The sequence below is a fragment of the Crocuta crocuta genome, unplaced genomic scaffold, assembly GCF_008692635.1.
Source record: "Crocuta crocuta isolate KB4526 unplaced genomic scaffold, BGI_CrCroc_1.0 scaffold9, whole genome shotgun sequence".
In the NCBI taxonomy this organism is placed as follows: domain Eukaryota; kingdom Metazoa; phylum Chordata; class Mammalia; order Carnivora; family Hyaenidae; genus Crocuta; species Crocuta crocuta.
In genome coordinates, this window is record NW_027551567.1 from 1,092,983 (window position 1) to 1,108,867 (window position 15,885).

General features: G+C 44.2%; 1 protein-coding gene across 1 annotated transcript in view; it reads left to right on the plus strand.

The window, feature by feature from the left end:
* The first annotated feature begins 790 nt into the window (after nt 1-790).
* Nucleotides 791-15,885, plus strand: part of BACH2 (BACH transcriptional regulator 2) — a 354,923-nt gene continuing 339,828 nt past the window's right edge. The window contains exon 1 of the mRNA XM_077750247.1: nt 791-1,118. The gene's annotated coding sequence lies outside the window, so the exon portion shown is untranslated. The remainder of the gene's footprint in view (nt 1,119-15,885) is intronic.

Genomic DNA, 15,885 nt, shown 5'->3' on the forward strand with positions numbered 1-15,885 from the left:
TTCACTCTAAGTCCTAATTACTTTCTGTAAAATCCTCACCACCATCAAGCTTTCTTCTGACAGGGCAGCCACACGATGGCCTTAAAGTACAGCAGCAACACCCTGGCAGCCTCCAAAATAAGAGGGAGGGGAGAGGCTGGAACCCAGGAGGAGTTGGGGCTGAAGCTGAAAGCGAAGCTTTCCATTTACACTTCGCAACCGCTCTCGCCCCTTCTAAAACCAAGTCATGGGAGCTGACAGACTCGCTCAGTGGGACGCGCCCAGGCCCTCGGGTGAAGGATTCAACCGTCACCGTCTCTGTTGGGTCGGAAGCTACTCTTCCTCGCCCCACCCTCCCTCATGAAGGGGCCAGGTTAGCTTGGTGGGGGCCCACGGAGCATCTTTTCCCGCCCCTCCTGGGAAACGCTAGACAACCCAGGAATCCCAGGTCTCGACGTCTGGCTCCTCTGCTTGAGGGCAGGGCCCTGGGCTCTGCACCCCTCCCCACGTGCCACACCAGCCCTCACCGCTCCCCCCACCCCCACAAGCCCTCAACCCTTGCCTTTCAAGGCCCTTGGGAGTCCCGAACACGGCCGGACCCGGCCAGGCGCTCAGCCGGGTCGGGAGCAGGGGTCTCTCCCCGCCNCGGCCGGGGAGGTGCGCTGCCCGGCTCCCGTAAAGTTATTGTGAATGGGGAGCGGGTGACGTCAGCGCCGAATGTCAACAATGTAGCGATTGAGAGTGTGGGCGTTCCGGGGAGAGCGCGAGCCGCGCGGCGCGGAGCAAACAGCGCCGAGCCGCCGCCGCCTCAGCAGCAGCAGCAGCAGCAGCGACCGTGCACACCCGGGCTGCGGTCGCAGCCGCGCTAACGTGAGCGCCCGCCGCCGCCCTCTCCACCCCGCCTGCCTATTCCCGCGGCCGCCGGGCTCTTGCTTTCTCTCCGGCCTCCCCTCGACCCTTCCCCTCCCCCTACCCGGCACACTCGGGGGCTGGGAACGAGCTGCCATGTGATGCGCGTCCTCTCCGAGAGCTTTCGGTGACCCCCGAACCGCCCACCGCGCCAGCTCCCGGGAGGAGGCTGCAGGCTGGGAAGACACTGGGAAGAGGAGGCGGAAAAGGACGCAAAGTTCTCTGGCGAGGTGAGTCCCCGGCCCCGGGTCCCGGGCCACGGCGCCGGGCGGGGCGGCGGGGCAAGTTAGCGTGGGGAGCGGGCGCGCGGGGCAGGCGNCGGGAAGGGGGTGGGAGCCAAGCCGGCGGACGCGGCGCGGCGAATGTGCGCTCTCTCGCCAGGCTGTTTACGGCAGGCGAGGCGGCATTGTATTTTGCTCGCGTCGACGGGTGTTTTGGAACGGCAGGGGGAGGAGGAGCAGAGGGAAATAAGTCAGNGGCCGCTGCGCCTTCGCGCTCAGCTGTCAGTCGCCGCTGGGTAGCTGAGACCTCCGCGACGGGCGCGGCATCACAGCCCAAGTTTAGAGTCCCGGGAAGAGGCCAGCCGGGAGGCTCGCAGCGCAGATCCTGGGAAGCGCACTGGGTGGAATCCCTACTGGCCAGTGACCGCGTTACCGGAATGCGTCCCTGGGAGCTCGAACCGAGGGGTTCGTGCCTTCAGAGCGAGAAACCTGGTACCTTCCTCCCCCCATGATTCTACACGAAATCAGAGTGCAACGCGCACACACCCTCTTCTTCCTCCCCACACTTCAGCTTCCAAGCTCCATCTAGGAGAGGAGTTTGTCCAGGGGACACCTCCCCACCTCCCCATGCCAAGTCTCCCTGTGATCGCTTCGTACTCCTCTCACGGGTGGGTGCTCAGTAGTCCAGTGCCGTTGGAGAGGGCGGCGGGCGGCGCTCATGGACTACCCCAGCTGCCCGCGAGAGGGGACTCGAATGAGCATCTCGTCCACTTGGATCTGGCTGAGGATTTGCAGAGGAACCGAACCGTGGGAGGAAGCGGGCAGGGCCGAGTGTATGCACGTGAAAGGGGCCGCGCACCCCTGGCTTCGGGGGTTGTGGACGTGCGGAGTGTCCTCAGCACCTTCTGGCGTGTAGGCGAGTTTAACAACTTGGGGCAAGTTCCAGTGTAGGCGCTTGTCCGGATGGTTTTGTAATGTGGAGAAGGCGCGCCTCGCAGCTTTCGCGCCGGGTCACCAAGACCGCTGCGACCCGCGGCCCCCGAGAAATGGGAGGGACGAGGGCGCCCCACCCCCTACCGCGCCGCAGACTCAGAGAGCAAGACGGGGCGTTCCTTGGTTTTCACCTCCACTGTCTACTGCTGCAGTCGCACTGTGTGTGTAAATTTCATCTGTTGAGTGTATTTAACTAAAAAGGGCAATTACTTTAGATAAAAATCCTTTTCTGCCTAGTGGGAACCTTGGCAGATTAGATGATGCCTAATGAGATATTTTGCTTTTGTCTGTTTAGAGTAAAATTAGAGATGTTAACTCTGATAACGGTTTTCTCAGATCATTAAAATGTAACATGTAGGAAAGGCATGTCGAGCTGCGAAGGCTCTGGCTGACATGAAAGAAGCTGAGCGTGAAAGGCTGCCGCTCTCTCCGTGGAGAGGGCTATTTTGGTAAGGCAGCGGGCGTCTTGCTTAAAATGTGAGATTGCCCCACCCTGGTTCTCCAGCAGCTCCCGAGTAAATGGCATTTTTCATTCTTGCAGGTAGTAATAAACGTGAGTCAAAATGACATCTTGTTAGAATTAGTCTTTAGTCTGTAAGAGAGATTGCTAAATTACAGTGCTGCGCCCAGAATGCGCCAGTGAAAGGTCTGTCAGCATTTCCATTATAAATTCAGTTTTCCGGGACTTTATAATTTCACCACAAAAGTTGTGGTAGCTAAAATGTTTTTTCCCTTCTAATGTTCTGGTTTAGAGAAGCAGATTGCCTAGTTCTGTCCTATTTGCTCTTCCTGAAACGAATGTCACTCAAAGTGGGGGGAGTCGCCAAAATGGAATACACAATCATGGAATAAAGTACTTTTGTTAGAATGCACTCTAACTTCTGCAGGGCAATATCTATCTTCATTTTGCATTTTGGAAGGTTTTAGGTTTGACATTTGGTAATCATAAGTGTGTTGAGTTCATTCCTCTGGTATCTGTTGCTTCTGCAGGTGGATTGAAATGTCAGTTCGTTTTGTATATGCCAGGATTATAGGGGAAAACATTCTCTTCATACATGTGTATGTCTGAACTCATAAGCTAAATTATAAATACCCTTGTTAGTTATTTTTCTGCTCTCTGTAGGTTGCATGTGAGGATCTGCCGTAGAGAAAGAGGAGGTTAGGCAGAAAGGGAGGGAGGGCATCAGAACAAACCCCTCCTCCCCCTGCCCCAATTCACTTTTCAGTCTCGCTAATGCCTGGGAGGAAGCCATTTATTCCCTATCTATTGAATCATGCCTTTGACTCAGTATCTTCAGGCAAGTTCTTTCCAGTCACTCACCTCTGGCTGCTGTATGAGGGGCTTAATTATTTGCAAACTGCCTTGAAATCCCTGGATGAAAGGCACTGCAGAAGTGCAACGTATTGTTATTCTGATATGGAATTTAATGATCCATTACAGTTCATCAGGAAATGCACTTTGCAGTGATGGTAGGAAACGTTTCCACCTGATAGAGGGTAATAATAACTGCTTAAAAGTGGGTTCAGATTACAGATGAGACAATTAACTCTAGCCATGTGCTCTTCAATTTGTTGCAATTCATTTTGTGATCAAAGTGAGTTGCAGAGAGCCAGATGGTCAAGTTCATGTTCAAATCTCTCCTAGGCCAGCCCTTCACTTCTGGGCCCACTGTCTGCACAGCCGATGGGACTTACTCATTAGCGCTTGTGAGCTGTTTCTCAGAATGTATGATCGGGGCCCCTGTGATGCCAACAATAGAGCTCAGGCCAATCTATATTGTTGGGAGCAGTTTAATTTTATTTGGATTAACTCACGCTTAGTATCTCTGGTATGGATCCAGCCTTAACAAGGGAGGAGAGAGATCCTAGAGGCTCGCTCGCTAGCTCAGCTGTGCTGGGCCTCACTCCCCTACTTTTTGTGCTTCTGATTTCAGGGGGGTATGGTATCTGGCATGTTGTTAACGCTGGCTTCATTACCGAATGAATCACAGAATTCCGTAGGGAAATAAATACCCTTACTGTTTTTGCTGAGGGGGTGTGGTGCAAGACTAGGTTCGAGGGCATGTGCTTGCTCTGTTGTACCCTTACCCCTGCTCGGAAGGATCTCACACTTGGTTGAATCTTCTGTTGTTAATCATCTTGAAATCCTTAGTAATTATTGAATTCGGGAGCCCTTTGTTTTCATTTTTCACTCTCCTGGTGAGGAGTGGAGGGTAGCATTGAGGGGCAGGGAACCACTACTTTGTCTTACCTTCTTGTTGACTGTTGCCACACGGGAATAGGTGGGAATACTGGCTTTGTGTTGCCATGTCTCCTGGTTTATCCAAGAGAAGCTGGATATCTGGAGTTTTATGTGGAACCCCTTAGTTTAAAATACTAGCTCAAAAATTTTTTTAATGCTGAATCAGAATGTATGCAATAGCTAAAGCTGGCCTATAGGTAGCCTTTCTCCTACCACTGAAGAAATAAAAACTTCTTACTGTTTAGTATTGCTATATTTGGCTACTTTCTAAAGGCCTAGCACATAGTAGATAATTTTGAGTCTCCACCAAATAAATGGTTGTAGCTATCCACAAAATTGAAAGATACAAGAAAAACAAAACTTAAAATCAATGCTGAGGCCCAGTCAGGGATTGATAACTTTCTTTTTGATAGAGAATGCAGCATCAAAGGCGAAACACCTAATATCATGGACACTGTGATAATCCTCTGCAGGTACATAATCCATTCCTTTTGGATAACCTGTTCTCTACTTAGTTGTTATTGATCAAATGGAGTAACTTGGCTATTAAATGCCTAAAGACCTACATGATAATTTGACATTTGAGAACACCCACTAAAATAATAGTTGTGATTTACTGAAGGCTCAATATGTGTCAGAAACAGTGTTAACTACTTTACCTGTTACATATCTCATTGACTCCTCAAAGCAATTTTGTAAAGTAGGCATTGTGCCCATTCTACAGAAGAGGAATTTTCTCATTTTATGCTGTAAAGAATTTCACCTGAATGCAGTAATCATTTTCTTGACTGTCTAAAGGCTATTCCCCGTCCTGTATGTACAGTTCAGCCCTGAGTCAATGACTGGATATGCAGTAGAGACCACACTAAACAGAGGACATGGTTCCTACTGCCGTGTACAAGGAACATAGAACAATACCAGATGCAACATCTTTGTCAAAATCTGCATTTATACAGCAGACAAGCATCTGCCTCTCTGTTCCTCTCCTTTTACCAAATGGATGTTACAGAAGTTCCAGTGCCTTGCAGAGGCACTAGAGGATCAGAAGCTAGGGCTGGTTATGAAAATTTGCATTTTGGGGGAAAAGAATATAAACTTCTGGCACAGCTGGAGCTACATTAGGCAGAGCAGACCCTGGGAATGACAGAAAATCGCTTCTGCTTTGTCAGTAACAGTGAATGACCTACTCCTGGCCCGTCTTTAAATTTTATGTAAATATTTACAAATTGTTCAAGTCCAAACTGAAACCTGCTGTGAACTAAATATTTTCTAAGTTTAGAAAGATTGCCCAGAATATTCTTTTTTTATTTTTGTGGTCTGGGACACCATTTCATAGAAAAGTAGTTTTCTTTGTCAATTCAGGGTTTTTCCTTTAACTTTCCTTCCCGTTTTTTTCTTTCTTGTTAATTTCAAATGTCAGTCTACCTAAAACTGAAATCTAATCTTACCATCAGCATGCTGCCTAAAGCTAGAAGTATCCTCAGAATCACTACTCTGTCCTTTTCAAGGACCATTTCTTTTCTAAAGAATATGGAAATTGAACCTTGCCTTACTAGTGGCACTACTTCACAAATCAGGCAGGAATTTTGCCTTTGTCTTTCCTTGAGCTATCTTTTCCAAAATAATAAATCTCCCCAATCTGAAAGCATTTCACGTAGTCATTCATTCTAGTCATTGGAATTACAGCCAAAATGTCTCTCAGTCTTCCCCAGTGACTTCATAATCATCATTTCTCCAGCATATTCCCCTGGTTAACTTCTCTTTTGTTCCTTAGCCTGATAATAAATTGTCCTTTGGTTCTGAGATGTGTCATTTTCCTCACTGACTTTTTGTTCGTCTCCTGAAGGCTGGAGGACACACTGCTGATGCCCCTGAGATCTGGCACTTGGTTGCCGGCTCTCTCCTGTCTTTGTGTCTGCTTTCATCTTCTCCTTCCCCAAGCATTTAAATCCTCCACTGTCCAGTCCTCCTGTTCTTTTCCTAATTGTTTCCATTTGTTTCTGAGTCTGCAGCTAGCATGGGACAAACTCCAGGTTGGTTTCAGAAGAAATCTATTTGAGTTTCCAGGTCCTCCATTAATTCCAGTCTTGCACTGTTCTTCTCTCTCACCTGTCATTTTCTGCAAATGCTTCAGGAGTTTCCTCAGGACTTTTCATGAGTCTGACTCAGAAGGCTTAGACTAGAAGCTTCCTTAGTATCCCAGTATCCACACATTAGTGGCAGTGTTTATTTTCTTACCATTCTGTATTCACCCAAACCACAGAACCTCAGGGATGCAACCAAATGGGTCAAGTGTTCAGAAGTGCCATTCTTTAGACATAGATGCCTCATTCATTCCATAAATAAACATCTACTGATCATCTTTTATGGGGCAGGCATGGGGTTAGGTGATCATAGTACTCTTGGTGGAAGATGGTGGGAGGTGCAAATCCAGTTCTGGTCCCTGCCCTAGTGAAGAATGCCATGGAGTAGGAGAGATTACATTAATTAGGGTAGTAACAGATCACCCACTATATGTTCTGTAAAGAAAGGTATTCCATTCCAGAGAGTGTAATGGGGGGATTTGACCAGGTTGGGAAGTTGGGGCAGTCCTTCCTGAGGAATTACGGAATGAGCTGCCTATCAGAGCCCATCTGAAACTTGGAGTTTGCCATTTCCTCCTAGCCTCGTAATCCTATTAATCGCTACTATCTTTGGCCTTTTGGAGTATTGCATAAACCATGATATAAACCCTTAGGGCCATTTTGGCAAATAATGATTCCTGTATACAGAGTCCAAAATTGATTTATTTACCTGTGTCTTTAGAACCTGATAAAAACAGAATTAATTGCCAAGAATACTGTTCACTTTCATAGTTGGAAAACAATACAAGTTAGCGTGTTTTTTTGGGGGGGGGCATATTTATGGTCATTTTGACAATATTTAAATGATTAGAACTTACACAGATATCCCTCCCAGTTGACTGGTATGTGTGTGACCTAGGCAAGGATCTTTAACGAAAATGTGAGCCCAGCTTCTGTCTGAACCCCTGCCTAGCCCAGAGCAAGAAGGTTTCCCCACTCTGCAGCCCAAGAAGGATTATTTAGACTATTCTTAGCACAATTTAGGAGTTTTGATGTTATCTATTTAAAACAAATTACTGTACTGTGTGCTAAAACTCTTTTTCTTTGGATGATAGCTAGCCTGTGTTGGGAGCTTCCTATGTGTATTACTCATATTAACTCATTTAATCCTTGTAACAACCCAGAGCTGGGTGTGATCATTAGAAGCTGAGGCACAGATATCACCCAGCTAATGAGAGGTAGAGCCAAGATTGGAAACGAGGTATCTGATGCTACAACCTGTTCTCTTAACTGCCATGCTATTCCACCCCCTCCCCCACTTTTCCTTTTTGCTCTCTAGCAGTTCTCAGAAGTAGAAATATAGGCCAACTCACTCTGAAATACTGGCCATTTTGTTGATGTCTATCTGAACGATAAAATTGGGAAATAATATGTCAGTGAACTTTAATGAGTAGACCTTTGTCCTCCATATGATTTACTTTCTAATAATTTCATTCCTCAGGTCTAATTGTCCATTTGGGCATCAGAGAGCAGAAGTGGTGACATAAAGACAGAAGAAGAAATAAACAACATGAATCCCATGGCCCTGTCCCCAGGATTTTCCTGTAGTACAAGCTTCTACCTCTTGTTAAGAGAAGATTTTGTTTTTAGCATTTTTTTAAATGAGGGTAAGAAAGGTGAAAGAAACTGTTCCTATAATAGGTAGATGACTCTGCCCAGGAGGAAGAATTTCATCCAGAACCAATTCCATTAGAGCCCCTAATTAGAAATATTAGCTACTAGTAACAGATAAAAGGAGGTAACCTTTGCTCTCATTTTAGTCAATTTCAGGAAGAGATTATCTTGCCAGATTAGCATGTTGCAACTCTCAACTGGGGATTTGAATGGCTTTAAAGGACTCAGCTAAGCAGTTGGTTTGGCAGTGACCCTGATTACCTCAGGTTTGCAGGGTCACTGTTTAGAATGCTGATTCAGCTCTGCCCTGAGCTGGACATCCAAGTTGGTCTTCCTTAGTCAAGAGGCATTATTCTTGGGAGCTACTAGAACATCAAGCATACATTTGAAGCTCAATTTGGAAAATGATCTAGCATATGAATGTATTGTGCTTATTTTTCAGTATTTAGTTCAAATTTTGGAGATGGCTAAATGAGGAGATGCTTAGTGTGTCACTGTTGGAGGTTTTAAGTGATTAAAAAAATCAAGCAGATGAGTGCATAAAGATTTCTATGCAAACAATGATGAGCTTAAATTAAAGCAGCTGATTTCGTATGAGAATTACTTGCATTGATTTGTAGAATATCTATATGGGTTCAAGATTCCATATTATGCAAATGAATGAGCCCTGAAGAGTCAAACTGTGGAAAAAAAAAAAGAAATTAACTATAAAGATATTATTACCCACTCAGCAAGAGGAAAACGTAGACATACTTAGAGTTAACCCTTACTTTTCATATCATCTCCTTAGGAAGATCGGTGTCAGGGATGATGATCCTTTCTGCAACCATAAAGCTAAGCAAGATTTGCTCAGTTCTTTCTTCCACCGTCCTCCTTCTGTCCTTCTGCATTCTCTGCTGTGTTGCTTTTGGCCACCAGTGCCCTTAACTAGTCCCCTTGTTCCCTTTCAAAACAAATCTTAGAAAGGGATTTTATGAAAACAATGTATAAATAACAGCATACCTAGTACTTCCCTTCTTTCTGAAGCATCAGCATATTGATAGGAGACAAAGCCCAAGGAGATTTTACACAGTTGTAACATGGTTATGGGAGGGTGTTTATAAACCCAGTCCTGGACAGAGACTATAGATAAACAGCTTAAAGGATAAAAACCACTGTAATATTAAAAAATAAAGATCTGATGGTTTTTAATGTTCTAATACATTTGTCAGTGAACACCACCTTCCTCTTGACCAACTGGATCTGATCACATAAACCTGTGTAGCAAGATGGTATGTTACTTGACTCTTAAACAGAGCTTCAGGGGAAAGCCACTTAGTTTATAATTAGGAATTCTTGTCATTCAGTAACAGTGAGTCCAAAATACACTATTATCCTTAATGTTGAATTTTAGGAGGAAAAAAAAGCAGTGGACCTCACTTGCCTGCCTCCCCACCCTATCTTATTAGTAAAAATTGAGTTGATAAATTTATTTAAAAATTGGCATGCCCTATGCTGTTAGCATGGTGATGATCTCTAGATGTTTGGAGAAGTTGATTGACTAATGAAACTATGCTTAGGTTAGACATGTTGCCTGTTAAATACCCAGTTGTGGAGTCTGAACTGCCTTCCCAACTACCCATCCGCCAAGAGAAGAGTCCTTCAGCAACCATGCTATGTTGAGTTGATGGCGCCATCTAGTGCCAGCCTGTGGAACTATCCTGCTGGATTCCTTCCTTCCTTGTGGGTCAGATCTCTGAGCAGTTGGGTGAAAGAGTTCACTGTCTAGTGGGGCACCCAATTCCTACCTTTCCTCTGTCTCCCTACTTTAGTTATGCCACCATGCCATCTTTTCTCCCTGACTCCATTTCTTTCTGTTACTTGCTCACTAGTATCCCTATTTGTAGCCATTTTCCTTCCTTTTTTTCTCTTCCAACTCTTGATCATTTTTTTGAAGCAAAAAAACAAAAAGCAAAAAACAACAGTGCTCACAGCTGATAAACATAAATATTTTTCTAATGATACATTATGCCAAAGTAAGAGAATGCCATGCATTTCAAAGTGAAACTAATCTTTTAAACCATGTTAAAAGAACCAGAGTGAGACTAAAGATGAAGTCCAAAAGTCTTTTTTAGAAGATTGTCCCCTTATCTTTCTCTAATTAGATGTTTCCTCAAACACAGTCAACAAGAGGGTTTTTTTTAAAGTTTTTAATTGGTTTTGGAACTATTGTTATAGTATTATTATCTCTTTTAAATTGCAAATTGAACGTCTTACTCATATTTTACATTTGAGACAGTTTCATGGAATATCCTGGAATGCTATCTCACTAGCATGGCATTGTCTCTGTGGGAAAATGTGATCTGAGTTCCAGACAAACTGTTTTCCTGTAGATTTTTGGATCCTGTATTAAATGAGAGAACAGAAATGAAAGACGTGTCGGACAAACCTGAGATGTAATTATTCTAACGTTTGTGGGATCTGAATTAGTATACAGTTTTAAGTCTCCCACATCAAACAATAAATTTTAAATTTCCACTTATGTTAAGCATCTTGATATTGTGGGTTTGAAAATAAGTCCCCTCTGAAAAACAGGAACTGTGCTTGTCTGTTACCAGTTTTTGTGGTCGATATAGCAACTATTTTGATTTTTCAGAAGGGAGGAAAAGCAGTTAAATCCAGTTAAAATTAAAACCCGTTAAAATTAACTGGCTTGTAAGATTTGAATGCAGCTGTTCTACACATCACAACACTGAGAGTGAGTTGTTTGTTTATTACCGCTATTAATTATTATTGGTTGTTGCCACCACTTTTGGGGCAGTGGCATATAGATTATTTATATTCTTGGTCTAACCTTAGAAAATAGAACTGCAAGGGTAGAGAAGTTCCTGTTTGCTAATTTGCGTGTACCTTGTTTTGATTTTTGCAGGGTAGGTGTGTGCACCTTATGTATGCAAGAGTAATTTAGCGTGTCAGCAGTTTCCTAGCAGAGGCGCTTGCTGACTCATGGGCTCTTGCGGCACTCAGCTGGCCGCACTGTAAACTGCCCACAGTCCCGGTGCTGCCCTTGGAGAGAGTACGGGGGCTTTGAGCTGCTGGCAGGCTATTTTCAGATCTGTAGTCACTGCCGAGCTGGGTTCCCTCCTTCCAACAGCCTCTGTCATAGCCTTTCGGTTGCAGGGCAGAATACTGGGCATATTTCTGCCTTTATGGAGTCTGCATAAGAACTGTGGCATTTCTGGGAATCCCTTGGGGCAATGGATTTTTACTTCATTTTAATTTTCTGGGAATCCTGAAGAGGAGAAGAGTAAGGGGATGAGAATAAGGGAAAAGAAATATGCCGTTATTTCTTCCTTAGCACCAGAAGGAACTTTCATAAACCTTTACCGTAGGTTTTCTTGGTGTAACTGAAAGCTGACCTACTTCTTCCTCTGTAAGGAGCGTGTGCTTTGAGTGGGGAAGTAGGGGAGCGGGTGCTCAGTGGCTAGCCTGCCATGGTTTTGTGTGGTTCAAGCCCTTCAGTGATGACAGAGTTTGTTTATATCTGTTGCATGTTATTAAGGTTATAAAAAAAGAAAGAAAGAAAGAAAGAAACCTGACCTCAGGTCATTTTAAATCTGACATGTGTTTTCAAAGATGGTTTCACTGTTTGTTTTTGGAGTTCAGTTCTGCTTATTTTCATCGGAAAGTGTGAAATGTTACCTTTTTTGAGGTTTCTAAATAAACTTCCTTTTTTGTAGATACAAGTTGATCAAATCATCCTAAACTATCTTGAGAAGGATGAATAACTTGAGATCAGCTGGGGAAGGAAAGCTTGGCACATCCTTAAGGAATGTTCCTCNAAGCATTCTGAAGCAGCTTTGACCAGTAATAAAGAAAAAGCTAAGCCACAGTGACTGTGTGTAACATGATGTTGATGGAAGTTCTTGGTTTCCGCCGATACAAATGACTCATCAGTATCAATAGAATTGTGACTTCTAATAATAACGCAGTGCAAGACCTTCACAACATGTGGTTTTAGCCCTAGCTGTTAGTGAAAGGTTGGAAAATATTAGTTTGAGTAGTTTGAGCTTTTTTTTTTTCTGGTCTCATGATTTCATCCAACTATAAAGTTGTTTTTTGTAGGTGTGATGATCACACTATTGTTTTTTCATGTTAGTGTTTTTAGTTTCGTTATGACCAAGAAGCCAAAGTCAGATCATTTCATCATTTAGAAATCTGTGTAGTAAGCATCTCCTGTCAGGACTGTGTTTTGAGGGAAATGTGGCTGAAAAGCAAATCCTCCCTGAACAGAGAAAGGAAAAAACTGGTACTGACATCAGTCCACAGAGCTGCTTGCTTCCTACACGGCATCGACTGTGGAGGGCTGTGGTATTGCTGACTAGCCCTATTGCCCTGTGAGTCATTGTTAAAGGATTCCAAGAGGAAGGGTAACAGAAAATGCGAGTCAGAGGAAACAGCAGAGTGGAGAAGGGACAGTTATCACAGGGGAAAAGGCCTTGCCTCATTTCCATGGTCAAGGGGGGCTGCCTGGAGACCCTGAATGTCCCAGGGAGTTTCGGTGTGTGTTTTTGTGTTGCAGCCTATTGACTTGCACCTGTACATGTGAGCATTCTTGTTTTCCTGTTTAGTTTTGGTTCGTTTTGCCTGCAGTTTGGGCAGGCCATTTGGGATCAGTATCTTGGCTCTGTACCACAGCAGTCTTACCTGAGAGCCTTCCCTTTTTGGATTTTGTAGTGAAGGCAGCTGAATTTCTAGAATTTCCAGTTGTTTCCTTCTGAACTTCATCTTTAGGAATGTTCTGTCATTTGTTTCCTAGTGACTCTTGCCACAATAGCCTTGATCTGGGAAATGAATGCTTAAGAGGGAAGCACAGAATTAGAATTTTGTTAGTTCAGATTTTGTGTCAGTCTTAAACTCTTCCATACTTCATTTTAGACAGATTGGTCTTTTGGGTTTTTTTTTTTTTTTTTGGCTTTTTTTGTTTTTGGTTTTTGGTTTTGTTTTTGTTTTGTGTCCTGCCGTCTTCTTAGCATTTTGGATTTTTAATACCAATACCTCCCTGTTACTCTTTTACCATTGTGCCTTGCTACCACGTGGAGTTTCCTTTTGGGCCTCTTTTTCTTTCCCTTTCTTGGCAAATGTTTGCATTTCTTTCTCTCTGTGAACATTCATCTGTTCCCACTTTTCTGATTCCATTTGCTCCTGCCTGCATGCTCACACCGCTTTCTCACACCGCTCTTAAACAGACCCAGGCATGCACACACATGGTTACATTTTTACACGGAAACCCACACGTGCAACATGCACCTACCCGATGCCGCTCCCTGACCCTGCTCTCTGGCTTGTGTAGTTCCTTACAGTGGCCTCAGGTGCTGCTCTTACCATCCTTGACAGCAGCCTGTTTCTGGGAAGGGATGTTCAGGTGGGAAGGAAATCATAAGGGAAGCCAGAACTGGCTTTCTACCTGCAACTGAGAGCACATCCTGGGGAGGAGGCTGGGTTCTGAGGAACCAGGACAGGGTCCAAGGGAAGCCGGAGCTTCAGAAGCCAGGAGGGGCATAGGCCAGGCTCAGGGAAATTGGCAAAGGAAGATGAGAGGTTGAGATGGTTGTGCCACCCAGCCTTAAATGGGAGAATCCTGATGGCATCAGAAATGCATCTGACAGGGTGAGGTAGCCGAGAGAATTAGGGGAAGAAGAGGTCCAAAACCCAGAGTGTGAAAGAGGACTGGAATCTTTGAATTGTCTTCTGGCCATTAAAATGCTTATACAGTCTGGTAGGTCTGTAGACTGTGGGAACAGGTGGGGGAGCCCATGGGACACACAGTAAGGAGTAGCTGCCCCTCTTCAGCCTCAGGGCTCTCTCACACTCCCTGACGGAGGCCTTCTCTGTCACCCTGTGGAGTGCTGGGACCACCTTCCTTCCCAGGTGCCTCACCCCTTTCCTTTCCTTCCTTTTCTCCAAAGACTTTTTTTTAAATGTTTATTTATTTTTAAGAGACAGAGAGACATACTGTGAGTGGGGAAGGGGCAGAGAGAGAGGGAGACACAGAATCTGAAGCAGGCTCCAGGCTCTGAGCTGTCAGCACAGAGCCCGATGCAGGGCTTGAGCTCATGAACTGTGAGATCATGACCTGAGCCAAAGTTGGACGCTTAACCAACTGAGCCACCAGGTGCTCCCTTTTTTTTTTTTTTACAAAGATTTTATCACCTTCTGAAATCCCATATGTGTTGCTTGCTTGCTTATTATCTTTCTCCCTCACTATGACATAAACTCAGGGGTTATTGTCTCCTGTGGTCACTGTGGTATTCCCAGTGCCTGGCAAAGTGTCTGGCACTCAGGGTGTTCAATATATATATATTTGTTGAATGAATGAATGAATGAATGGACTCATTGACTCTCCCTCTTTAAAAATCACCTGTGGCTTCTTGCTGCCCACAGAAGTCTAAACTCCTCAGCAGAACTTATAAAGCTTTTTATAACCTGTTCCCACTTTTCCATTTCAGGTCTCTGTTACACCAGGATTTCCTTCATGTTGAACTTCAGTTAAATCCCCCTTGAGCCAATTTATGTTTTTATTTTGTACAGTTTGCTAATGTATGAGGTATCTATGCTGACTCAAGTTTTTAAAAATTTATCCTAAAGTTACTTCTTGGACAAATCAATACCTACTGAGGACTTGCTCTTTGCGAAGAACACAATTAGGCACAGGATATGGTGTGTGGGATGCAATACCAGTATAAAATATGTTCCCTGTCTATAGAGAAGTCATTTTATCTTGGAGATGACACATACAGACATGAAGCATTTGAAGTACAGTGCACAGCAGTATGTGACCAAGGGCCAGAACGAATAGTAGAGGTAAGTATGGTAGGCATTAGGAGAACAGAGTGAGGATTGGAGGACTGGGAAGCCTTAAAAGGAGGAGTTGGATCTGTATATGTCCCTAAAATATTTTGGGATTTTCTGAAATGATCTTTATTTCCCTAGTTGGTACCTTCACAATTTTATACATGTCGTGTTCATCAGCTTCATTGTTGATCATTGTCAGCATAGTGTCCTTTTCTTGACTATTCTTAAGATGTAATGAATGGAAAGATATGAAGGATGCTAAGTGCACACATGCAAAATTCTCATATAACAGTACAAAAAGCTTAAAATGTGTGAGAAGTCCTTCCTTTTTATTATTTGAAAAAACAATGAATAGAGCTCCTGTTCACTAAAACATGAAAGAGACCTTTTGGAAAAGGTGGGAGAATAGGATCCCGAGCTTACCTTGTCTCATGGTCACATTAAAGCAACAACTACTTTATGCAACTAACTCTGAAAATGACCTGAAGACTGGCAGAACATATCTTCCTCAACTAACTATAGAGAGGAGGGCCCATCAACAAGAGTAGGAGGGGTAGAAGTGTGGTTAGGAACTAAACTACAAACAGGACAGACGTTGTAAGCAAGGCGGATCAGACTCCACACTGGCCATCTCTGACCTTGGGGACCCGCACTGGAAAGATAAATGCCCTAACATCTAGCTTTGAAAATCAGCAGACTTAATTAGCTCAGGGAAAACCAGAGTGTGATAGGAAGCCAAGTCCCTGCCTTTCAAGAGCCAGCACGTTAAACAATTCAGCCTGAGACACAGCACAGAAATAACAGTTTGAAAAGTGCCAGGGACATACCTGAAGGAGCTTTTTTGACATCTCAAAATGTGTGCTCGAGGTACAGGGATCTGTAGGAGATTCCTCTGGAAACAAAAGTGCTAGCAGGCAACATTTTTTTTTTTTTTTTTTTTTTTTTTTTTTTTTTTTTTTTTTTTTTTATT